The following is a 6654-nucleotide window of genomic DNA, read 5'->3' on the forward strand; positions in this document are numbered from 1 at the left end:
ATTTTGCATATGATCGATTAAGCCAATGTAAATTAACTTTATGCAATTGGCAATGCTTATTATTTAAGACCAGTTGCAATACTGAGTAAATTATTTCTAGATTAATGGAACCAACGGGAAGTTTATCTAGAAAGAAAGATGATTTAATTAAGATTGTTATTTCCTTAATTATTTCTGCCCAACGGTGATGTAATTAAGGAAACATCTAAGTATCGTCAATCATTATTATCATTTTCTTTGTCATTTTGGCCTTTACGGTGATTTGACTTAGAATTTTACTTATGCCATTAGTGCATTATTTCCTTTATCACTTTTACCTTACAGTGATGTGATCAAGGATCTCTAATTCGTCACTAAGCTTAATTCCTTTACCATTTCTGCCCAACGGTGATATGGCTAAGGATCTTAATTTCATGTCATTTACTAATGGCATTATGCCTTATATCATATCTACCTACTTTTGGTAATTTGATTTAGGATTTTAATTTCCGTAATTCATTATTCTTTGCCATTTCATAATCTTTTCTACCTTATGGTGTTTGATTATGAAAATTAAGATGTATTTGTGTCACGCCCCGAACTAGTCCCGACCGGAACTAGCCCGTGACGCTCCAAATTAACCTGTTAATCGATACCAGTCCCAGGAAACAGTGCTGGTATCACAGGGAGACAGAGTATCACAGCAACAGAGGTCTCTTTATTATAGAGTAGAAGTACAGTCATGTTGGGCTGCGGACAGATCCCGAGCTCACAACTGCATTACAAAAGGAAAGCGGAAGCCAGGACTTGGACCAATCATCACAGGCGCGACTTGGGAACTAGGCCGAAACCCTAAAACTCATCGTAGCCGACTTGCTCCTGGAAGAACTCCTCGTCAGCAGGATCCACTTCATCTTCTTCAGCAACTGGGGGGGATTATTTATATAGAGCAAGGGTGAGTACGGGAGTACTCAGCAAGCCAGGGGAAATAAGTGTTTATTGCAGGCTTCAAGGAAAGGCTGTTATTTTTGCAATTTATTTTATTTGAACTCTTTTCTAAAACGACTAGGTGAGTGCTTCTCAAACGACTCGGATGAGACAGTGCGTCTCGTCCGGTCGGAGTATGTGCAATGCATCAATCTTTAGAATTGAAACAAGATTGGCACCCGGCCAACAGCTTTTCAAACGGCCACCCGGGCCAACAACTTTTCAAACAGCCACCCGGGCCTAGCTGATCCCGTCAGCTGCTGATTTTTCAAACATCGAACCCCTTTTCACAACAGCAATTTCACAAGCAGTAGTCAAACAAAACTACGCTAGGAATCACCTCACATCCGCCCATGACCGTGGGCACGGCTGTTCGAACAGTTTGTTAACCTCTGCAGAGGGGGTACACTTTACCCACACGACATTACTAACCCGGATCACCCAGCCCGTGGGGATCAGCCACGTCGGGAGACCTCCAAGCTTTCATGACAAGGCATTTCGAAAGCCGACACAGGTTTACCATATGCCGACGAGAGGGGTCCCAGACCAACAACAGGTTAGGTCCCAGACCATACTGTGCCAGGAAGCCCAGGGGTCCTCCCCGACACCACCCCGGCGAATCCACATGTCTCTCGGCATCAAGGCTCCCCTGATAAGCTAGTTACTCAGCCAGGGGTGTCCCATTCCACCCATGTGGTCGTACTTGTCTTATGTTTGGATGAAATTCCAAGGAAATCGGTCCTTAAGTGCGAGAGCGGGAAACCGTACACCCGGTACGTTCCCCGGTCCGTGGTTTTGGAAATTCATTTAGTTCGCAAGCACCGACCCAGGTGTCGGGTTTTCCAAGTCTTTTGTAAAACTCCAGTTTTACCCAAGTTGTTACTTAGATTTTAAGTGTGAAGGCGACCGTCGATACTCGCACAGAGTGCACGAATATCGAGGCGCAACTGGGTGGTTACAAGGGGACATGGTATAACAATTAACAATGGAAGGATCAAATGTAACAAATTAGGTAGGTCTGCCAATCTGCCTTGCAGACGGGACAACAGATTAAGTGTGATCCTATCAATGCATAATATTTCGCAAGCAATATAATTAAATTTCAAATATAGGCTCAAGATGTTCAAAGGTGGCTTGCCTTGCTCGAGATCTGGAGCTTGATCCTCGAAATCCTCGCACTGCGGGTCTTCGGGCTCCGGAACTACACGCGAACGGAACAACTCAACAAACGGCGAAAATAAAGCCCTATTAAAGACCTCTAAGCGTGCCACTAGATAGATCTCGAGATTTGGGAAATTTTAGAAGTTGAACGGAGTCAAACGGAATTATGGTTGGGAAGATATTGAATTTCTAAGATTATTGGATTTTTGGTCTAAAGGAAAAGGATTTAATTAAATCCTTTTTGAAAAAGAAAAGAAAAGAAAGAACAGAGGGATGGAAATTAGACTTTTCCTCGGGTGGCTAGGGTGCGGCCCAAGAGATTTGGGGCGGCTCGGCCGAGCTTAACGGACCGGCCGGCCCAAGACGGCCCAAGCGCGCGCGCGCGCGGGAGGGAGGAGAGAGAGGGAGCCGGTGGACCGGGCTCACCACGCGTGGTCCCGGGTGGGACCCGCTTGTCAGCGGCTCGGCTCACCGTGCGGAGGGAGTATGCTGCGTACGCGCGCGGGCGGGGCTGGGACGCGGTGCACGCGCGCGGTTCGCGGAGGAACGGATGCGGCGGGCCCACGCGCAGCCTCACGGCTCACCGCGGACCACACGAACGGGGAGAAACGGAGGGAGCGGCTGGCCGGGTCGGCTTATCCGGTTGCGGCCGAGGTGGCGCCGACGTGGCGCCTACGTGGCAGCCACGCGGGCCGGCGGGAGGTAGACGACGACCCGGCCGCGAATGGACGGCGGGCGACAGCGGCGAGCGGCGGAGCGAGCCACGGCGATACCGGCGAAAGCGCGCACACCGGGTGGCTGCACAGGACGAGGGGAGACGAGCCAACGGCTCGGATTCACCGGAGGTTGCTCGACGGCGGCGGATTGCGGCGGCGGCAACCGGCGGCGAGGGAAGAGGGAAACGGCGACGAGGCCACGAGGGGCCGATTCCCGGCGGTGAGAGCATCTACGCGGCTTCGGGAACTCGACGCTAGCGTCGGATTGGGCAGAACTACGCCGAGCGAGGCCGGCGACGAGCGGGTGCTACGGAGCTCGGGCGGCGACGGCGGCGAGCACACGGCGAGCGATGGCAACGGTCGGGGCGGCGCCAGCTAACTACGGGGAGGCTACTCGAGCTACTACCGAAATCTAAGGGGAGGAGATGGAGCGAGGAGGAAGAACGGAGGGAGACACTACCGTGCCGGACGAGGCGATGTGACGAGAGGCCGACGGCGCGGGAGTAATCTCTCCGGCCTCGGGCCGGGGAAGAGGAAGAAGAGGGCGCGGCCGAAGTCCTCTTCCGCGTCCTTGCTCGTGCCGGCTCCTCCGACACGCGCAACGACGATCGGCGACGGCGAAACAGAGGGCGGCAATGGCGCGGAGGCGAAAATGAGAGAGTTTGGAGGGGGAGGGCTTGGGCTTAAATGGGCGGTATTGTCGGTTTGGGCGAGGGAAACCGACATTGAACGGTCAAGCCGGCGAGCTGGCGCTCCGGCTAGCGTCCAAAGCGGCGACAGGAGGTGACGCCGGCGAGAGGGGAAAAAGGAAGGAAAGGGGAAAAGGAGGGAGAGAAAGGGGCTTGCCCCTTTGCCGATTCGGGAAAAAGGGGAAGGGGAGCGGGAGCGTCGCGGCAGAGGGAGGAGGGGCGCGGCTCCGTCCCTTGGCGGCTTGCGCGCGGAGTGGCGGGGGCCGGGCGATGACGACGACGATGACGGGGGGACGGCTTGGAGCGGAGCGGCGACATTGGCGACAGGCGCGTGCAGAGGCTGACGGCGGCGGCGACCGGGCGGTCGACCACTCGGCATGCGCGCGCGGCTTGCAACGGGCGGCGTCCGCGCGGGCGCGCGCACGCGAACACGGCGCGCGGGAAGCGGCAGCGAGGGAGCGGTGAGGGAGGACTTGGCTCGGCGCGGGCGGCTTACGCGTGCTGGCTCGCGGGGCCGAGCGGAGGGGCGTAGGGCGCAGCTCTCGCGCTCGCGCGCGGCGCGCGAGGGAGGGGCGCTCGGCGCAGCGACGCGCGCGGCGCGGGGCGGAGCGGAGGGAGAGAGGGAGAGAGTGGGGGCGCGCCGGGGAAAGCGAGAGAGAGAGCCGGGAGAGAGAGGGGAAGATGGGCCGAGGGAAAATCGGCCCATCGACCCTGGGGGAGGCAAAATGGACTTCTTGCGGAGGAATTTGATTTGGAGGGATTGGATTCGGAATTGAACTCGACGATAGATCGGGGATTGAGATCTTGAGATGGCACGGACACTAGACAACAAGCAAAGAAACAAATTTCGCAATTAGGGTTTTTAAGAGATAATTTTCCCGCTAGGCGCCACGACGGAACGGGCGCTACAATTTGTATGTGATTAATTAAGCCAATAGAAATTAATTGCATTACTAATGTTTAATTAATAATTAATTTTTTCATCATTAGGACAGCTTAAGGCTATTCAGCTTCTTGATGGATCAAATTACGTTGAATGGAGAAATAATGTGCTTATTAACTTAGCTATGTTGGATTATGACTTAGCCATAAGAGAGGATCCTCCCGAGGAACCTCAACCAGCCGAAGAACTCAATATAATTGGGGAAGAATATGATAATCTCATGTGGGCCTACAATAAGAAGTTAGCCAAATGGGAGAAGTCCAACAGAATGTGCTTAATTTATGTCAAGGGTGCCATCTCTCCAGAAGTTATTGAAGGAATCATTGACTCTAATGACATTAAGACGTATCTGGCAAACATTGAAGAAAGTTTTGAATTTGCACATGAGACTCATGCCAATACGCTTGTAAATGAGATGATCACTAGTCATTACGATGGCAAAAGTGGTATAAGGAAGCACATCCTTGAGATGACTCATATGGCAAATCAACTCAGATCCATGGATATGAAAATATCTGATGGATTTTTAGTGCACATCATGAGATCTCTTGGTCCTAACTATGATCCATTCAAAATAAAATATAACACTCAGAAAGAGGAGTGGACCATACAAGAATTGATCTTACACTCCGTAGAAGAGGAAGAGCGCCAGAAAGCTGAAAAGCAGAAGATTAAAGACCGGCTCAACCTCACTAATGCCTTTGATAAAGGCAAAAAGATCTATCAAGGGGAATCCTCTAATAAGAATAGCGAGCCAGAGGGTGAGCAGAAGCAAGAAGGGATCAAGGCCTCCACTTCAGCTGTTCCTTTAAGTACAAGTCCCTACTGCCACTTCTGTGGGTCAGATGGACATTGGCAGAGAAATTGCACACGCTTCACAGCGTGGTTAGTCAAGAAAGGTATAAATGAAATTAAATAAATCCCTTGTGATGAATTTTCCCTTAATACTTAGTGAGTTTGACTCAATGCCGTTGTGCATGTTTCTAACTCATTATAGGAAACCCGCACCGTCCAAACGGTAGCAAAGAGGGGAGTGAACACTCAAAGTAACTGATGGAGTGAAGATGAAAGTGAAGGGTTGTTGGAGACCTCACACTTAGTTTCTCCAGCAGTTGCAATAATGCCTTATTTGTTCACCCTATTAACAGAAACTTTACTAGTTTAATTATTTAAAGTCATGTGAGAAACGGGTCATGTCCGTTATTTTTCCAAATAGAACATGATATATTGAGTGTGATAATAAAGTGATTGGTCTTGTCCTTGTGCACAACAGTCATATTTGTTCTTTTGGATGATCATATGACTATTATAATAATTGCCTGTAATGACAAAAGATGAGACGTCATTGAAATTGTGACATTGTAATTGATGTCACATTTCTAGGGGAGGTTAGAACGTCTCATAAGTTGGAGATATTCTTTCCCTTGGATTGATTTTAGTGATGTTATTTAAGCTTTAAGGGAAGATTCACTAAGTTAAGGATTTACCCATAAGGCTATGTTCACTCATAAGCAACCTCCGATTTCCTTTAAGAAATTTAAGATTTAAGATACTAATGCTAAAATCAAATGAAGTTATGAGATCGGATTATGGTGGGAAACACTAAATAAAGCTTGTTCACCAGATGAAGACATTTAAAATAAGCATTCATCCAAATGGTTTTCGAACCATGTAAGAATAAATTGAGATTGATAAACAAATTAAGACATTAAAGTGTTCATCTAAATGATTTTCGAACCATGTAATAAATAATTTAGTAGAAGTTTCTAGATGAGTCAAAAATAGGCCATTTAAGTGGGTTAATAAAATTAAGCCTGACTCTAATGGAAATTTTCGAATAATTCAAGTGAGGTGGATAGCTGCATGAGAATTAAAGGTGGGAATTTCATTCACCGGTACTCTATACTAATGACATTTTATTGTCAAGCAATCCATATTGCTGTTAGAAACTAAGGAAATTTTTCCATGAATTATTTTGGTGTAAAGGAGTACTGGGTTTATATTAGTAAGTCATACATTGACATAAATTAAAGAAATAATTTGAGAGAATTCAGTTAAAGTTAGTCAAGCTGAGATTAAATTCTAAAGTTAGACTCAGCTGACAGAAGCTTGAGATTAGCTCAAATCTGGATGCATACAGATTTGGCATACATTTTAGTGGGAATCTTGGCAGTATTAA

Source organism: Oryza sativa, chromosome 1 (genome assembly GCF_034140825.1).
Source record: "Oryza sativa Japonica Group chromosome 1, ASM3414082v1".
In the NCBI taxonomy this organism is placed as follows: domain Eukaryota; kingdom Viridiplantae; phylum Streptophyta; class Magnoliopsida; order Poales; family Poaceae; genus Oryza; species Oryza sativa.